This window comes from Pongo pygmaeus, chromosome 1 (genome assembly GCF_028885625.2).
Source record: "Pongo pygmaeus isolate AG05252 chromosome 1, NHGRI_mPonPyg2-v2.0_pri, whole genome shotgun sequence".
Lineage (NCBI taxonomy): Eukaryota > Metazoa > Chordata > Mammalia > Primates > Hominidae > Pongo > Pongo pygmaeus.
In genome coordinates, this window is record NC_072373.2 from 197,528,630 (window position 1) to 197,549,752 (window position 21,123).

A 21,123-nucleotide genomic window follows, 5' to 3' on the forward strand; every position below is an offset into this window, starting at 1 on the left:
AATTCGTGGCATTAGGAGAACCATGGCTATAGGGTGACCTAACGGTGGCTGAATGTACCCACACCCGCTGGGTTGCTTCACCCAGATTATAGCTCCAAAGACTCTGGGTTCCTGGGACCCCATGTTGGAAAACACTGTTGGACAGATGGGGAAACTGGGGACCAGAGAGCAAAAGGAACTTGCCCAAGTCATAGTCAGGCCTGGCTGGGCAGTGGTAGAACCCAGGCCTGCGATGCTGCAAGCCAGACAGACTCCTGAGGCCTGCCCTCAAGACAAATCAGCAGCAGATGGCACCTCCACACCCACACAGGCACCTTCTGGTGGGTGCATGACATAGTCCAACGTGACTGTGGGGGGGTGGGTTTGAAGGAACTGGGGGAAAACAGATGGCTCTGCCCTGACTCCCTGACTCCTCAGTGTGGCCTAGGACAAGTGGCTTAACTTCTCTGAGCTTCTGTGTCCACATCTTAAAGTGGAGATCAATCACAAGGTAACTGAGGGTTAGAGGACGTAATGCTTGTAACGAGTTTAGCAGGAGGCCCAGCATACGGTAAGCAATCTACAAACAGCTGTTATTGCTATCATTATTAATAAAAACAGTGGAATAAAAGTCTATAATCCTGCCTTAGCCATGGCACCAGACTGGAGATTGAGGGAAACTCAGGACAGGCCCCCAAACCACCCCCTGCAGAGTCCTGTGACCTTACAACCCCTTCCCCGCCCACATTTCCTTCCCCACAAAGCCCACAGCCTCTGGGGCCTGGGCCCAGCCCTCACCTTCTCCTGCTCCACTGCCCTCTCCCTCTGCTGGCTCTGATGATTCATCCACCCCCAGGCCATAGTCATGCCCATCAGAAACCCATTTTTCCAGTTTCCCCTTCTGAGCCAGGGGCCTCTTCGGCCATGCCTTGTTCCCAGTATAAGGGAGGAGTAGGGGGCCCTGAGCTGGAAAAAGAGTATCTAGGGGGAGTTGGGGTAGCAAGGAGGAAGATGGGAAAGGAAGTAAGGACAAACAATTTCCTCCCTTGGCTTGAATTAGTCTAGAGCAGCTCTGATCCCTGGGCAAGGATAGACCCAGGTTTTTCAGGTGTGAGAGGTGGGGAGAGGTCAGGCTAGAGCCGTGATTTGCCACTGCCGAAAGGATCCTGGAAGTCCCTCCAGCACCTCAAACTCAGCAGAATTCAAGCAGAACTTACCCCATGTCAAAACTGCCCCTACTCCTTGGCTGTCCACACAGTCCCGCAGGTAGGAAACCTGGGCATGACCCATCTCACCCCTCCCCTGGCCAGCACATCTCACCCATGGCCATGCGCTGGCCTTTTCTGCCTGGGAACACCATATCTTCCTGTCGGGCCCTGCTGCCCATGCTACCTGGTTAGGTCTTCACGAGTCCTCCCCTTCCTAGCTGGGCTCCTCCCCTGAAATCTCCCTCCATACTACCCAGTGAGTCTTTCTTAGACACAGAATTAATCAAACATATGGGCAGGCTTGAGACAGCAGGAGCCAACTTGTCTCTGTTCCACCGATGAATGAATGGCGGGCAGAGGTTGGGGAGTGGGCTGGGCACTGTGGACCCCACTGTGGGCACTGTGGGCTCACACTCACTGAGCACCAACCGTACACTTTACCTTCATCATACCCAGTGAAGGTGGGTACCACTGGACCCATTTCACAGATGGGGAAATTGAGGGTAGGGAGGTCATGAATGTCACACCCAACCCCCAGCCAGGAGATGACAGAGTTGGATTTTGAACTTCAGTCTGACTTCAGAGTCTGATTCTCTTCAATGTTTAGGGGTATCTCTAGAGACTAAGGGGAAATAATTTGTGTTTGGGGCCCTTAAGGGTCAGTGAATCAAGTGGCTTCCTGAGAAAGGAAGGAAGTCTGTTGCGGGGGGCGGGGGGTGGTGTGTGTGTGTGTGTGTGTGTGTGTGTGTGTGTGTGTGTGTGTATGTGTCCAGCTCCTGGGCAGACCTGTGCATCCAGCCTGAAAGTGAATGTTACTGCCACTGCTGCCCTCCACTGACCAGAGGCAGAACTGTTCCAATCTCTTGGGAATCTGACTTCACAGGGGACTACATTGCCCAACTCCACGGACCCTGAGAAACCAGATGGGTTAAGGTTAAATCCCTAATATACAAAGAGTTCTTAAAAAGCAGTAAGAAACAAACAAATGTAATCCAACAGAAAAAAAATAGACAAAGGCCATTTCACAAAAGAAAACATCCAAATAGCCAATAAGCAGATGATCAGTTTCACTAATAACCAAATAAAATGATAATAAAAACAATAATGACAAGTTCACCTGTTAGATTACAAATTGACAATGCCTTCTTTTAGAAAGAGTGCTGAGAAACAGGCATTCATGTATTGTCAGTAGCAGTGAGATCGGTACTAGCTTTTTGGAGGGCAATATCAAAAATTTTAATATTCACATTTTTTTTGAGACAGGGTCCAGGCTGGAGTGCAGTGGTGTGTATAATCACAGCTCACTGCAGCCTCGACCTCCAGGGCTCAAGTCATCCTCCTGCCTCAGTTTCTCAAGTAGCGTGGACCATAGGCATACACCACCATAACCAGCTACTTTTTAAATTTTTTGCAGAGGCAGTGTCTCCCTATGTTGCCCAGGCTGGTCTTGAACTCCTGAACTCGATTGATCCTCCCACCTTGGCCGTCCAAAGTGCTGGATTACAGGCGTGAGCCACCATGCCCAGCCCCTACATTTTTCTACCTAACTGTTCTGCATCTAGACATTTATCCTAAAAATGCAAAAGAATATATGTTTAAAGGTGTTTGCTGCTACGGTGTTTATGGTCCATCTACAGACTATAGAGAAAAATAGCGAGCCACTAAAAATAAAGAGGTAACTGGATTCTGCTCATGTTCATGCTGATCACGTTTATACATTTATGTAAATTGTATATTTGTATGTGAGTATGCAATCAAAGTAAAACTTTGACAGTAATAAGATAAATATATTTTTTACATAGATATCCATGACATATTATGGAGTGAAAAACTGAGATTGCACCATAGTTGAAATACTATGATCCAGTTTACATAAAGTTGTGTGTGTGTGTTTGTGTGTGTGTGTGGACGTAAGGAGTTATCTTGGAAGACTGTTACCAAAATCTTAGTGGTGGCTACCTTTGTATAATAAGATTTCACTTGAATTTTACTTTCTCCTGTGTACTTCTCTTATGGTTTAAATTTCTTTTTAATGAGTCTATATTATTTTAATAATGAAAACAATAAAGTTGTTTTCATTCTGAAGAAAGAAAACAGTCAGAAGATCTTGCTTCCCCAGGTGGGGGAGCCCAGTGGTAGGATGGGGGTGGCCCTGCTAGGAGAGCAAGCTGGTGGTTGGGACATTAAGATAGGGTGCAGAGATCTGGAGCTGCATCTGACCCAGTGTAAAGTTGCCTGGAATGAGTCCTAGATGGTCAGAGAGGAAAAGGCCTGCTGGTCCAACACCCTCTGTGTGAGGCAGGAGTGACAGATTACATGGCTCAGATTGGGCAAGGGAATTGGCCAAGGTTACACAGTGAGCTACTGCTGAATTGGGCACCAAAACCCAGGCCTTCAGACCCTAGGCCAGGGCTCCTTCCTCACTGCTCTCACTTCATAAGGTGGATCTGAAGGTCAGAAGTTAGATCAGGTTAGACAGCAGGTTTCCACTGAGATGGTGCTGTTACTGATTTGCTGGGAGAACAATTATCTCCAATTTAGCCTCCTTAGCACTGAGCCAGGAAGTCATTGCTCCCTGGGAACATCTTTGTGCCACGCGCCTGTTCCTAATGCTGAGCTGGAAGCTGGGTTGTAAGGGATGGATGGTGGCCTCTCTCCATCCCCAGTCTTCCTGCCTCCAGGACCGCCTCAGCAATTCATTCTCTACACCACCCTAGGGGGATTCCTTGAAAACTCTACTCCCACGTGTCGCCTCTGCTTGGAAAAGCTCTTTGTGGTTCCCCACCGCCTTTATTCAAGGCCTTCAGTGATGTGAACCCACCCTCCATTTGCAGCCCTTGCCCATCCCCTCCAGCCACCTGCACTGGGGTCCCATCCTATGTGCTGACTCTACCAAGTCTTTCTACCTTCCTGTACCTTGGCTCATGCAACCCCTTCTATTTATTATTATATTCCTGCCTTCTATAAGTACGAAGCTTTTGATCCTTCTTTAAAATCATCCTAAATAAATGTTCTTTCCTCCAGGAAGCCTTCTTTGACTCCCAGAGGAAATTTTTTTGTTTCTTTTTTTTTTTTTTTTTTTTGAGATGGAGTCTTGCTCTGTGGCCCACGCTGGAGTGCAATGGCACAATCTTGGCTCACTGCAACCTCTGCCTCCTGGGTTCAAGGGATTCTCCTGTCTCAGCCTCCTGAGTAGCTGGGATTACAGGCGCCCACCACCACACCCAGCTAATTTTTGTATTTTTAGTAGAGACGGGGTTTCACCATGTTGGTCAGGGTGGTCTCGAACTCCTGACCTCGTGATCTGCCCGCTTCAGCCTCCCAAAGTGCTGGGATTACAGGCGTGAGCCATCGCGCCTGGCCCTTTTTTCTGTTTCTTAAGAGCATGCTTTATTCATCTTTGTACCATCTGTGGCTAGCCCTGTGCTTAGCATACAGTGAGCAGACAAGAGATGCTGGTCAAATGAAGAGTCAACTGCATTTAATTAAACTGTCTCATTTTCCCCTCCTTTCCCACCCCTTTCACTTTAGAATGCAAGGGATGGAAAAACTCTCTAAACTTTTTCAGAGGAGAAGAATATAGGAGGTCTTACATTTCACTTTCAGTATAAGTACAGCACTGGTCTTAGAGTTAAAGTATTATGGAAACGTTTGTTTTTATAAATATATCACAGGTTGGAGATACTGATATATAATAAGATAAAATTATTAGCCCAAGGTTTAGTTGGCAACACCTTGACTGTATTTACTTTTATAATCATGAGAAACATTGCTTCAAACCATGTTTGTTATACATAATAAGCGTATACAGGCCCCTGGTTTATGGCAGAAAGCCTTTTTCAAAAAATTCGTGACATTAAGAAAACATTACAAGCATCAGCATATTCCTATATATGTGTGCTCAATTTCAAAATTTATTTGAGGATTTATTAGAAAATATCACTCTGAATGTGACCGTGAACTTCATTTTTGCAACACTACCAGGGTTCAGAATTTTTATATTGATTTTTAAAATTTTTAAAAATGTTAATGACTATGGATACTCCATATTCATGGAGTACATAGGGCAATGTACTGATCCAGGCACTCAATGTGTAATAAGCACATCAGGGTAATCAGGGTATCCATTGCCTCAAGCATTTATCATTTCTTTGTGTTAGGAACATTCCAGTATCACTCTTTTAGTTATTTTTAAATATACAATAAATTACTGTTGACCGTAGTCACTCTGTTGTGCTATCAAGTACTAAAATACTAGGATATTATTCATTCTATATAAGTATATTTTTGTGCCCATTAACCATTCTCCCCTACCCCACCCTACCCCCAGCTTCCTTCTCAGCCTTTGGTAACCATCATTCTACTCTCTTTCTTCATGAGTTCAATTGTTTTAATTTTTAGCTCCCGCATATAAGTGAGAACACGAGAAATTTGTCTTTCTGTGCCTGGCTTATTTCACTTACATAATGTCTTCCAGTTCCATCCATGTTGCTGCAAATGACAGAATTTAATTATTTTTATGGATGAATAATATTCTACTGTGTACATGTACAACATTTTCTTTATTTATTCATGTATTTGGGGACACTTAGATTGATTCCAAATCTTGGCTATTGTGCACAGTGCTACAATAAACATGGGAGTGCAGATATCTAATCAATACACTAATTTCCTTTATTTGGATGTATACCTACTAGTGGAATTGCTGGATCATACGGTAGTTCTATCTTTAGTTTTTTGAGGAACCTTCAAACTACTCTCCATAGTGACTATACTAATTTACACCCCCAACAGTGTACGAGGGTTCCCCTTTCACCATATCCTCACCAGTATTTGTTATTGCCTGTCTTTTGAGTGAAAGCCATTTTAACTGGGGTGAGATGATATCTCATTGTAGTTTTGATTTGCGTTTCTCTGATGATTAATAATGTTGAGCATTTTTTCAAACACCTGTCAACCATTTGTATGTCTTCTTTGGAGAAATATCTATTTGGATCTTTTGCCCACTTTTTAATCCAATTACTTCATTTTTTCTGATCAAGTTGTCTGAGCTCCTTATATATTCTGGTTATTAATCCCTTTCAGATGGGTAGTTTGCAAATATTGTCTTTCATTGTGTGAGTTGTCTGTTTACTTTGCTGATTGTTTCCTTTGCTGTGCAGAAGATTTTTAGCTGGATGTGATCTCATTTGTCCGTTTTTGCTTTGGTTGTCTGTGCCTTTGAGGTATTATTTGAGAAATCTTTGCCCAGACCAATGTCCTAGAGAGTTTCCCCAATGTTTCCTTTTAGTAGTTTCATAGTTTGGGGTCTTAGATTTAAGTCTTTAATCCATTCTTACTTGATTATTGTATATGGCAAGAGATAGGGGTCTACTTTCATTCTTCTGCATATGGAGATCCTGTTTTCCTAGCACCAAATATTGAAGAGACTTTCCTTTCCCCAGTGAATGTTCTTGGCACCTTTGTCAAAAATGAGTTCACTGTAGATGTCCCATAGGAATTTTTAGGGGTGTGCATTCAGCTATTCCTGTATGTTTCTCATGGCTTCAGCTGCTATCTTATTTTGTGTCTTTCAATTTACATGCTTTTTATTTGCTTCTTTTTTCTTATTTCACATTTTTAATTGGATTGATTTCTTTTTAATTCTATTCTTTTTTTCCCTGAACTAGCATGAAGTTAAGTATACATCATGCACTCTTAAAATCTAGAACTCAGTAAAATCCCTAGACTTTTCCCAACCAATACAAAATCAGGTGTTTTCGTTCAATCTTGTTTTTTGTTGTTGTTGTTTTGTTTTTTGTGTGTGGGTTTGGTTTGGTTTGGTTTTTTTTGAGACAGAGTTTCTGTCTGTTGCCAGGCTGGAGTGCAGTGGCGTGATCTCAGTTCACTGCAACCTTTGCCTCCTGGGTTCAAGCGATTCTCCTGCCTCAGCCTCCCAAGTAGCTGGGACTACAGGCACGTGCCACCACGCCCATTTAATTTTTGTATTTTTAGTAGAGATGGGGTTTCACCATGTTGGCCAGGATGGTCTTGATCTCTTGACATCGTGATCCACCCGCCTCGGCCTCCCAAAGTACTTGGATTAAAGGCGTGAGCCAACACGCCTGGTCTCAATCTTGTTTTAAAACCCCCAAAATAGTTGTAGATATGCGGCATTATTTTTGAGGGCTCTGTTCTGTTCCATTGATCTATATATCTGTTTTGGTACCAGTACCATGCTGTTTTGGTTACTGTAGCCTTGTAGTATAGTTTGAAGTCAGGTAGCATGATGCCTCCAGCTTTGTTCTTTTGGCTTAGGATTGACTTGGCAATGAGGGCTCTTTTTTGGTTCCATATGAACTTTGAAGTAGTTTTTTCCAATTCTGTGAAGAAAGTCATTGGTAGCTTGATGGGGATGGCATTGAATCTATAAATTACCTTGGGCAGTATGGCCATTTTCACGATATTGATTCTTCCTACCCATGAGCATGGAATGTTCTTCCCTTTGTTTGTATCCTCTTTTATTTCATTGAGCAGTGGTTTATAGCTCTCCTTGAAGAGGTCCTTCACGTCCCTTGTAAGTTGGATTCCTAAGCATTTTATTCTCTTTGAAGCAATTGTGAGTGGGAGTTCACTCATGATTTGGCTCTCTGTTTGTCTGTTATTGGTGTATAAGAATGCTTGTGATTTTTGTACATTGATTTTGTATCCTGAGACTTTGCTGAAGTTGCTTATCAGCTTAAGGAGATTTTGGGCTGAGACAATGGGGTTTTCTAGACATAAAATCATGTCATCTGCAAACAGGGACAATTTGACTTCCTCTTTTCCTAATTGAATACCCTTTACTTCCTTCTCCTGTCTAATTGCCCTGGCCAGAACTTCCAACACTATGTTGAATAGGAGTGGTGAGAGAGGGCAACATTGTCTTGTGCCAGTTTTCAAAGGGAATGCTTCCAGTTTTTGCCCATTCAGTATGATATTGGCTGTGGGTTTGTCATAAATAGCTCTTATTATTTTGAGATACGTCCCATCAATACCTAATTTATTGAGAGTTTTTAGCATGAAGCGTTGTTGAATTTTGTCAAAGGCCTTTTCTGCATCTATTGAGATAATCATGTCTTTGACAAACCTGAGAAAAACAAGCAATGGGGAAAGGATTCCCTATTTAATAAATGGTGCTGGGAAAACTGGCTAGCCATATGTAGAAAGCTCAAACTGGATCCCTTCCTTACACCTTATACAAAAATTAATTCAAGATGGATTAAAGACTTAAACGTTGGACCGAAAACCATAAAAATCCTAGAAGAAAACCTAGGCATTACCATTCAGGACATAGGTATGGGCAAAGACTTCATGTCTAAAACACCAAAAGCAATGGCAACAAAAGCCAAAATTGACAAATGGGATCTAATTAAACTAAAGAGCTTCTGCACAGCAAAAGAAACTACCATCAGTGTGAACAGGCAACCTACAGAATGGGAGAAAATTTTCGCAACCTACTCATCTGACAAAGAGCTAATATCCAGAATCTACAATGAACTCCAACAAACTTACAAGAAAAAAACAAACAACCCCATCAAAAAGTGGGCAAAGGATATGAACAGACACTTCTCAAAAGAAGACATTTATGCAGCCAAAAGACACATGAAAAAATGCTCATCATCACTGGCCATCAGAGAAATGCAAATCAAAACCACAATGAGATACCATCTCACACCAGTTAGAATGGCAATCACTAAAAAGTCAGGAAACAACAGGTGCTGGAGAGGATGTGGAGAAATAGGAACACTTTTACACTGTTGGTGGGACTGTAAACTAGTTCAACCATTGTGGAAGTCAGTGTAGCGATTCCTCAGGGATCTAGAACTAGAAATACCATTTGACCCAGCCATCCCATTACTGGGTATATATCCAAAGGACTATAAATCATGCTGCTATAAAGACACATGCACACATATGTTTACTGCGGCACTATTCACAATAGCAAAGACTTGGAACCAACCCAAATGTCCAAAAATGATAGACTGGTTTAAGAAAATGTGGCAGATATACACCATGGAATACTGTGCAGCCATAAAAAATGATGAGTTCATGTCCTTTGCAGGGACATGGATGAAATTGGAAATCATCATTCTCAGTAAACTATCGCAAGGACAAAAAACCAAACATCGCATGTTCTCACTCATAGATGGGAATTGAACAATGAGAACACATGGACACAGGAAGGGGAACATCACACTCTGGGGACTGTTGTGGGGTGGGGCAGGGGGGAGGGATAGCATTAGGAGATATACCCAATGCTAAATGACGAGTTAATGGGTGCAGCACACCAGCATGGCACATGTACACATACGTAACTAACCTGCACATTGTGCACATGTACCCTAAAACTTAAAGTATAATAATAATAAAATAAAAAATAAAAAATAAAAAAATAAAATAAAACCCCCAAAATAGTAATTATTATTATTATTACTATAGTAATCAATACTTATTTAAATTCACCAACACATTTACCAGCTTCTTTGTTCATTTTACTGCTTCCCACCCTTCTTCTGGGATTTTTTCTAACTGATTTATTGAAATACAATTGACAAACAATAAACCGCCCATACTTAAAGTGAACAATTTTGAGAGATTGTTATGTAGGTATGCATCTGTGAAATCATCACCATAATTAGGAAAATGAACTTCAGGCTGGGCATAGCGGCTCATGCCTGTAATCTCAGCACTTTAGGAGGCTGAGGTGGGTGGGTCACCTGAGGTCGGGAGCCAAGATCGCACCACTGCACTCCAGCCTGGGCAACAGAGTGAGACTCCATCTAAAACAAAACAAAACAAAATTCTAAAAATTTATATGAATGGTATAATACATACATACTCTTTTTTGTCCATCTTCTTTCACTCAGCACAATTATCTTGAGATTCAGCCATGCTATTGCGCATATAAAATTTATCCTTTTTATTGCCAAGGAGCATTTCCATGGTATGGATGTGCCACATTTAGTTTATTCACTCATCCATGGATTTGGGACATTAGGGTTACTTCTAAATAAATTGTGACTATTATAAATAAGGCAGGAATAAACATTTGTGTACAAATCTTTGCATGCACGTATGCTTTCATTTCTCATATAGTTTGGCTGTCTTCTCCAAATCTCATGTTAAAATGTAATCCCCAGTGTTGGAGGTGAGGCCTGAAGGTCAGAGATGTTTGGATCATGGGGGAGTATCCCTCATGAATGGCTTAGTGCCATTCCCTTGGTGATGAATGAGTTCACACAAGAACTGGTTGTTTAAAAGTGTGTGGCACCTCCCCACTGCACCCCACCACCTCTCTGTCTTACTTCTGCTCTTGCCATGTGATAGGCCAGCTTCCCCTTTGTCTTCTGCCATGATTGTAAGTTTCCTGAGGCCTCACCAGAAGCCAAGTCGATGCCTAGCGCCACACTTCCTGTACAGCCTGCAGTACTGTGACTCAATTAAACCACTTTTCTTTATAAATTATCCAGTCTTGAGTACTTCTTTACAGCAATGCACGAATAGCCTAACATAGGTACCTAGAAGTGGAATGGCTCAATATATGTTAGAGATACCTAGGTAAATTATTAAGAAACTGCCAAACTGTTTTCCAAAATGGCTGTCGTACTAGTCATTCTCACACTGCTATGAAGAAATACCTGGGACTGGATAATTTATAAAGAAAAGAGGTTTAAGTGGCTCACAGCACTGCAAGCTGTATAGGAAGCTTGGCTGGATCTGCTTCTGGGGAGGCATCAGGGAGCTTTGACTCATAGTGGAAGGTGAAGGGGAAGCAGGCATGTCTTACATGGCTGGATCAGGAGGAACAGAGAGAAGGGGGTGGTGCTACACAATTTTTAACAACCAGATCTCATGAGAATTCACTATCATAATGACAGCTCCAAGGGAGATGATGTTAACCATGAGAAACAGCCCCTGTGATCCAATCACTTCCCACCAGATCCCACCTCCAACACTAGGGATTACAATTGAATGTGAGATTTGGGTGGGGACACAGATGCAAACCATCTCAGATGTACATTTGATATTCCCACCAGCAATATAAGAATTATCAAGACCAAATCTACTTTGGATTGGTGTACCTGAAAGTGATGGGGAGAATGGAACCAAGTTAGAAAACATTCTTCAGGATATTATCCAGGAGAACTTCCCCAACCTAGCAAGGCAGGCCAACATTCAAATTCAGGAAATACAGAGAACACCACAAAGACACTCCTTGAGAAGAGCAACCCCAAGACACATAAATGTCAGATTCACCAAGGTTGAAATGAAGGAAAAAATGCTAAGGGCAGCCAGAGAGAAAAGCCAGGTTACCCACAAAGGGAAGCCCATCAGACTAGCAGATCTCTCTGCAGAAACCCTACAAACCAGAAGAGAGTGGTGGCCAATATTCAAGATTCTTAAAGAAAATAAATTTCAACCCAGAATTTCATATCCAGCCAAACTAAGCTTCATAAGTGAAGGAGAAATAAAATCCTTTACAGTCAACCAAATGCCAGGAGATTTTGTCACCACCAGGCCTGCCTTACAAGAGCTCCTGAAGGAAGCACTAAACATGGAAAGGAACAAACGGTACCAGCCACTGCAAAAACATGCCAAATTGTAAAGACCATCAACGCTATGAAGAAACTGCATCAATTAACGGGTGAAATAACCAGCTAGCATCATAATGGCAGGATCAAATTCACACATAACAGTATTAACCTTAAATGTAGGCCGGGCGCGGTGGCTCATGCCTGTAATCCCAACACTTTGGGAGGCTAGGGTGGGCAGATCACAAGGTCAGGAGATCGAGACCAACCTGGCTAACATGGTGAAACCCCATCTGTACTAAAAATACAAAAAATTAGCCAGGTGTGGTGGCGGGCACCTGTAGTCCCAGCTACTGGGGAGGCTGAGGCAAGAGAATGGCGTGAACCTAGGAGGCGGAGCTTGCAGTGAGCCGAGATTGTGCCACTGCACTCCAGCCTGGGTGACAGAGTGAGACTCTGTCTCAAAAAAAAAAAAAAAATTAACCTTAAATGTAAATGGGCTAAATGCCCCAATTAAAAGACACAGACTGGCAAATTGGATAAAGGGTCAAGACCCATTGGTGTGCTGTATTCAGGAGACACATCTCACATGCAAAGACACACGTAGGCTCAAAATAAAGAGATGGAGGAAGGTCTACCAAGCAAGTGGAAAGAAAAAAAAGGAGGGGTTGCAATCCTGGGTCTCTGATAAAACAGACTTTAAACCAACAAAGATCAAAAGAGATGAAGAAGGCCATTACATAATGGTAAAGGGATCAATTCACCAAGAAGAGCTAACTATCCTAAATATATAGGCACCCAATACAGGAGCACCAAGATTCATAAAGCAAGTTCTTAGAGACCCACAAAGAGACTTAGACTCCCAGGCAATAATAATGGGAGACTTTAATACCCCACTGTCAATATTAGACAGATCAATGAGATGGAAAATTAACAAGGATATCCAGGACTTGAACTCATCTCTGGACCAAGCAGACCTAATAGACATCTACAAAACTCTTCACCCCAAATCAACAGAATATACATTCTTCTCAGCACCACATCGCACTTATTCTAAAATTGACCACATAATTGGAAGTAAAACACTCCTCAGCAAATGTAAAAGAACAGAAATCACAACAAACTGTCTCTCAGACCACAGTACAATCAAATTAGAACTCAGGATTAAGAAACTCACTCAAAACCGCACAACTACATGGAAACTGAACAATCTGCTCCTGAGTGACTACTGGGTAAATAATGAAATGAAGGCAGAAACAAAGATGTTCTTTGAAACCAATGAGAACAAAGACACAATATACCAGAATCTCTGGGGCACATTTAAAGCAGTGTGTAGAGGGAATTTTATAGCACTAAATGCCCACAAGAGAAAGCAGGAAAGACCTAAAATCAACACCCTAACATCACAATTAAAACTACTAGAGAAGGAAGAGCAAACAAATTCAAAAGCTAGCAGAAGGCAAGAAATAACTAAGATCAGAACAGAACTGAAGGAGATAGAGACACAACAAACCCTTCAGAAAAAAATCAATGAATCCAGGAGCTGGTTTTTTGAAAAGATCAACAAAATTCATAGACCACTAGCAAGACTAATAAAGAAGAAAAGAGAGAATAATCAAACAGACGCAATAAAAAATGATAAAGGGGATATCACTGCCGATACCACAGAAATACAAACTACCATCAGGGAATACTATAAACACCTCTATGCAAATAAACTAGAAAACCTAGAAGACATGGATAAATTCCTGGACACATACACCCTCTCAAGACTAAACCAGGAAGAAGTTGAATCTCCGAATAGACCATTAACAGGCTGAAATTGAGGCAATAATTAATAGCCAAAAAAAGTCCAGGACCAGACAGAGTCACAGCCGAATTCTACCTGAGGTACAAAAAGAGCTGGTACCATTCCTTCTGAAACTATTCCAGTCAATAGAAAAAGAGAGAATCCTCCCTAACTCATTTTATGAGGCCAGCATCATCCTGATACCAAAGCCTGGCAGAGACACACACACAAAAAAGAGAATTTTAGGCCAATATCCCTGATGAAAATCATTGCAAAACTCCTCAGTAAAATACTGGCAGATTGAATCCAGCAGCACATCCAAAAGCTTATCCACCCACGATCAAGTCAGCTTCATCCCTGGGATGCAAGTCTGGTTCAACATACACAAATCAATAAGTGTAATCCATCACATAAACAGAACCAATGACAAAAACCACATGATTATCTCAATAGATGCAGAAAAGGCCTTTGACAAAATTCAACAGCCCTTCATGCTAAAAACTCTCAATAAACTAGGTACTGATGGAACGTATCTCTAAATAATAAGAGCTATTTATGACAAACCCACAGCCAATATACTGAATGGGCAAAAACTGGAGGCATTCCCTTTGAAAACTGGGACAAGACAAGGATGCCCTCTCTCACCACTCCTATTCAACATAGTATTGGAAGTTCTGGCCAGGGCAATCAGGCAAGAGAAAGAAATAAAGGATATTCAATCAGGAAAAAAGGAAATCAAATTGTCTCTCTTTTCAGACGACATGATTGTATATTTAGAAAACCCCATCGTCTCAGCCCAAAATCTCCTTAAGCTGATAAGCAAATTCAGCAAAGTCTCAGGATACAAAATCAATGTGCAAAAATCACAAGGATTCCTGTACACCAATAACAGACAAACAGAGAGCCAAATCATGAGTGAACTGCTATTCACAATTACTACAAAGAGAATAAAATACCTAGGAATCCAAATTACAAGGAATGTGAAGAACCTCTTCAAAGAGAGCTACAAACCACTGCTCAACAAAATAAAAGAGGACACAAACAAATGGAAGACCATTCCATGCTCATGGATAGGAAGAATCAATATTGTGAAAATGGTCATACTGCCCAAGGTAATTTATAGTTTCAATGCTATCCCCATCAAGCTACCACTGACTTTCTTCACAGAATTGGAAAAAAACTACTTTAAATTTCATATGGAACAAAAAAAGAGCCCGCAGAGCCAAGACAATTCTAAGCAAAAAGAACAAAGCTGGAGGCATCACGCTACCTGACTTCAAACTAAACTACAAGGCTACAGTAACCAAAACAGCATAGTACTGGTACCAAAACAGATATATAGATCAATGGAACAGAACAGAGGCCTCAGAAATAACATGTCTACAATCATCTGATCTTTGACAAACCCTGCAAAAACAAGAAATGGGGAAAGGATTCACTATTTAACAAATGGTGCTGGGAAAACTGGCTAGCCATATGTAGAAAGCTGAAACTGGATCCCTTCCTTACACCTTATACAAAAATTAACTCAAGATGGATGAAAAACCTAAAACCATAAAAACCCTAGAAGAAAACCCAGGCAATACCATTCAAGACATAGGCATGGGCAAAGGCTTCATGACTAAAACACCAAAAGCAATGGCAAAAAAAGCCAAAATAGACAAATGCGAACTAATTAAACTAAAGAGCTTCTTCACAGCAAAAGAAACTATCATCAGAGTGAACAGGCAATCTACAGAATGGAAGAAAACTTTTGCAATCTATCCATCTGACAAAGGGCTAATATCCAGAATCTACAAAGAACTTAAACAAATGTATAAGAAAAAAACAACCCCATCAAAAAGTGGGCAAAGGATATGAACAGACACTTCTTAAAAGAAGACATTTATGCAGCCAACAGACATATGAAAAAATGTTCATCATCACTGGTCATCAGAAAAAGGCAAATCAAAACCACAATGAGATACCATCTCACGCCAATTAGAATGGCGATCATTAAAAAGTCAGGAAACAACAGATGCTGGAGAGGATGTGGAAAAATAGGAAGGTTTTTACACTGTTGATGGGAGTGTAAATTAGTTCAACCATTGTGGAAGACAGTGTGGTGATTCTTCAAGGATCTAGAACTAGAAATACCATTTGACCCAGCAATCCCATTACTGGGTATAAACCCAAAGGATTATAAATCATGCTGCTATAAAGACACATGCACACGTATGTTTATTGTGGCACTATTCACAATAGCAAAGACTTGGAACCAACCCAAATGTCCAACAATGGTAGACTGGATTAAGAAAATGTGGCACATATACACCTTGGAATACTATGGAATACACCATGGAATACATATACACCAGCTATAAAAAAGTGTGAGTTCATGTCCTTTGCAGGGACATGGATGAAGCTGGAAACCATCATTATCAGCAAAATATCACAAGGACAGAAAACCAAACACCGCATGTTCTCACTCATAAGTGGGAGTTGAACAATGAGAACACATGGACACAGGGAGGGGAGCATCACACACCAGGGCCTGTTGCTGTGTGGGGGGCTGGGGGAGGGATAGCATTAGGAGAAATACCCAATGTAAATGATGAGTTGATGGGTGCAGCAAACCAACATGGCACATGTATATCTATGTAACAAACCTGCACGTTGTACACATGTACCCTAGAACTTAAAGTATAATTTAAAAAAAAAAGGAATTGTCAAGTTTCTCCATACCCTCCCCAACAGATGGTATGATCTTAGACATTACAACAGGTGCATAGTAGTATCTTATTGTAGTTTTAATTTGCATCTCCTTAATGATTAATGATGTCAAACATATTTTATACGCTAATTTTTCATCTGCATATATTATTTAAGTGTCTGAAAGTTTTTTGCCCATTTTGGGAGAGATGTGTGTTTTATTATTATTGAGTTTTCAGAGTTCTTTATACATTCTAGTTACAAGTCCTGTATCAGATATGTGATGTGCAAATATTTTTCCCCAGTCTGTGGCTTGTCTTTTCATTTTTATAATAGTATTTTTTTTCTTTTTTTAGAGATGGGGTCTCACTGTGTTGGCCAGGCTAGAGTACAGTGGTTATTCACAGGTGCAATCATAACACACTATAGCCTCATATTCCTGGGAGATCCTCCCATCTCAGCTTCATGAGTAACTGAGACTACAGGCTCATATCACCATGCTTAGCTATAATAGATTCTTTTGAATTACAAATTTTCTTAACTTTGATGAAATCCAGTTTATCAATTTTTTCTTGTTTGTTGTAGTCATTTTTTTTAATTTTGGTATTATATCCAATAAATCTTTGTGCAACTCAAGGCCCATAAAATTATATGTTTTCTTCTAGAAGTTTTATATTTTTATGTTGTACACTTAAGCAGGAAAGATCTAAAATCAACAGGTGCATAGTAGTGTCTTATTGTAGTTTTAATTTGCATCTCCTTAATGATTAATGATGTCAAACATTTTTATATGCTAATTTTCTATGATACATTTGAAGTTATGGCTCAAGTTTTATTTTTGTTTTGTTTTTGCTTTTGCACATGAATATATAATTTTTCCAATATTATTTGTTTTAAAAGATTATCTTTTCTCAAATGAATGGCCTTCACATCTTTGTCAAAAATCAGTTGACTATATAAACATGGGTCTATATTTGGAATCTGTTGCCCAGTATGGAGTGCAGTGGTGCGATCTTGGCTCACTGCATCCTCTGCCTCCCAGGTTCAAGTGATTCTCCTGCTTCAGCCTCCCAAGTACCTGGGATTACAGGCACCCACCACCACATCTGGCAATTTTTTTGTATTTTTAGTAGAGACAGGGTTTCATGATGTTGGCCAAACTGGTCTCAAATTCCTGACCTCAGGTGATCCATTCACCTCAGCCTCCCAAAGTGCTGGGATTACAGGTGTGAGATACCCGCCTGGCCCTATTTGTCCATCTTGACACCACTACCAAAATATCTTGATTACTGTAGTTTTATAATGTCATAAAGTCAAATAAGTCCTTCAACTTTCTTCTTTTTCTTCAAAGTTATTTTTGCTATTTTAGATCCTTTGCATTTCTTTCTTTTTTGAGACAGGGTCTTTATTTGTTGCCCAGGCTAAAGTGCAGTGGTGCAATCATAGCTCACTGCAACCTCCATCACCTGGGCTCACGTGATCCTCCCACCTCAGCCTCCCGAGTAGCTGGGACCACAGTTGTGCACCACCACGCCTGGCTAACTTTTTTTATTTTTAGTAGAGTTGAGGTCTCACTATGTTGCCCAGGCTGGTCTTGAACTCCTGAGCTCAAGTGTTCCTCTTGCCTCAGCCTCCCAAAGTGCTGGGATTATAGTTGTGAGCCACTGTGCCCAGCCATTCTCTGCATTTTTTAGAATTTTAAAATTAGCTCATCCATTTGTAAATACACACACACACACAGACACACACACACACACACAAACACCCAGCCTGCTAGGATTTGCATTAGGATTCTTTTAAATATATAGATTAATTTTGAGAGAGTTGTTATCTTAGCAGTATTGAGTCTTCTAATCTAAGAACATGGTATATCTTCCCATTTATTTGAGTCTTTAATTTCTCTCGGCAATGATTTGTAGTGTTCAATATATAGGTCTTCCACATATCTTGTAGATTCATCCCTAAGTATTTCCTGTATTTTAAGGCTATTATAAAAGATGTTTTCAAATTTTAATTTCTGATTGTTTGTTGCTAATATATAGAAACACAATAGATTCTTGCATATTAATTTTGTATCCTGAAGCCTTACCAAACTCACTTCTTATTCCAATGGGACTGGCAAGAACCCCTAGTACGGTAATGATGAATAAAAGAGATGAGTGCAGACATCCTTGATTTGATTCTGATCTTAGAGGAAAGCATTCAGTCTTCACCATGAAGTATGCTGTAAACTGTAGGTTTTCCATAAATGTCATTTGAAATTGAAGAAGACACAACTAAATGGAAAGACATCCTATGTTCATGGATTAGAATTAATATTGTTAAAATGTTCATACTACTGAATTCCATATACAGATTCAATCCAATCCCTATGAAAGTTTCAATGGCATTCTTTACAGATATAGGAAAAGCAATTCTAAAATTTGTATGGAAACACAAAAGACCACAAACAGCCAAAGCAATTTAGAGAACGAAAAACAAAGTTGAAGGCATCACATTTCCTGATTTTTAATTATATTATAAAGGTATGGTAATCAAAACAGTATAGTACTGAAATAAAAGACAGACACATAGACAAATGGAACAGAATAGAGAGCCCAGAAATAAACTCAGTCATATAGGGTCAACTAATTTTTGACAAGGGTACCAAGAAGACATAATGGGGAAAAGACAGCCTCTTCAATAGATGGTGCTGAAAAAACTAGATTTCCACATGCCAAAAAATGTGGAAACTGGACTCTTACCTTATATTATACAGAAAAAAATCAACTCAAAATGGACAAAGGACCTAAATATAAGAACCAAAACCATAAAATTTCTAAAAGAAAACACAGAGGAAAAGCTCCTTGACTTTGACCTTGGTAATAATTTTTTGGATATCACACACACACACACACAAAAAACAAAAAACAAAAAACAAAACAAAAAAACCCAAAATGCTCAGGCTATAAAAGCAAAAATAAATAAATGGGACTACATCAAACCAAAGAGCTTCTTCACAGCAGAGGAAACAGTCAATAAAAGGAAAAGGCAGCATACAAAATGGGAGAAAATATTTGCAAACCATACATCTGATATGCAAAATATATAAGAAACTCAAACAATTCAGTAGCAAGAAACAATAGCAAGAAAACAAATACCCCAATTTAAAAATGTGCAAAGAACTGAAAAGACATTTCTTCAAAGAAGACATTAAAATGGTCAACACATGTATGAAAAGGTGTTCAACATCACTAATCATCAGGGAAATGAAAATCAAAACCACAAGGAGATATCACCTCACACCTGTTAAGATGGTTATTATCAAAAAGACGAGAGGTAACACATGTTGAGAGTGTGGAGAAAAGGGAACCCTTGTACACTGTTGGTGGGAATGTAGATCAGTACAGCCATTGTGGAAAACAGCATGGAGGTTTCCAAAGAAATTAAAAATAGAAGTACTATATGACCCAGCAATCCTTCTTGTAGGTATATACCCAAATGAAATAAAATCATCATCTCATAGAAATGTCTGTACTCCCATGTTCATTGCAGCATTATTCACAATAGCCATGATATGAAAAAAATATCCATTGATGGATGAATGGGTAAAAAACCATGGTGTACATATATAATGGAATATCATTCACCCTTAAAAAAGGAGATCCTGCCATTTACCACAACATGGATGAACTTGGAAGACATTATGCTAAATGAAATAAGCCAAACACAGAAAGAAAATATTGCATTATCTCATTTATATGTGGAATCATAAAAAAAAGAAAAGTCAGAAAGATGGAGAATAAAATGGTAGATGGGAAGGAGTAAATAAGGAGATGTAGATCCAAGGATACAGTGTTGTAGGTATGTAGGATGAACAAATCTGGAGATCTAATGTAACACATAAGGACTATCACTAATAATATTGTATTATATTTGAGATTTTTGTTAAAAGAATGGATTTTAGGTGTTATTCCCACAAAAGGAAAGGAGTAACTATTGGAGATGATGGATATGTTAATTTGCTTGACTACAGTAACAATTTCGCCAAATGTATGTATACCAAACATATTATATAACTTAAATATATACAATAAAAAATCTTAAATAAAAAAGTGATCTTCATTGGGCTGAGGAACTCCACTATTGTTCCTAGCACATTGAGTGTTTTAATCAAGATTGAATGTCGGCTTTTATAAATTTTTTTCTGCATCAATTAAGATGATTATAAAGCTTTTCTTTCTCAGCCTGTTAACATGATAAATTATAGTGATTGATTTGGGACGCTTAAACCAATCTTATATTCCTGAGGCATAGTATCCTTTTGGTCATGATATAGTGTCTCTTTTTTTTTTTTTTTTTTTTTAGATGGAGTCTTGCTCTGTCACCCAGGCTGGAGTGCAGTGGCGCAAACTGGGCTCACTGCAAGCTCCACCTCCCAGGTTCACGCCATTCTCCTGCCTCAGCCTCCCGAGTAGCTGGGACTACAGTGCCCGCCAACATGCCGGGCTAATTTTTTTTGTATTTTTAGTAGAGACAGGGTTTCACCGTATTAGCCAGGATGGTCTCAATCTCCTGACCTTGTGATCCGCCCACCCTAGCCTCCCAAAGTGCTGGGATTACAGGTGTGAGCCACCACGCCCGGCCTGATATAGTGTTTTCTTTATATATTGTTAAATTCAATCTGCTGGTCTTATAGAATGAATTGGAAAATATTTCCTCCTCTTCAATTTTATGGAAGATTTTATTTAGAATTTGTATTATTTCCTTCTTATATGTTTGGAAGAATTCCTCATTGAAACTGTCTGGACCTGGAGTTTTATTTGTGGAAAGGCTTTTAAATATGAATTCAATTTATGTAATATTTGAGGGCTATTCAGGTTATCTATTTCTTCTTGAGTGAACTTTGGTAGTTTTTATCTTT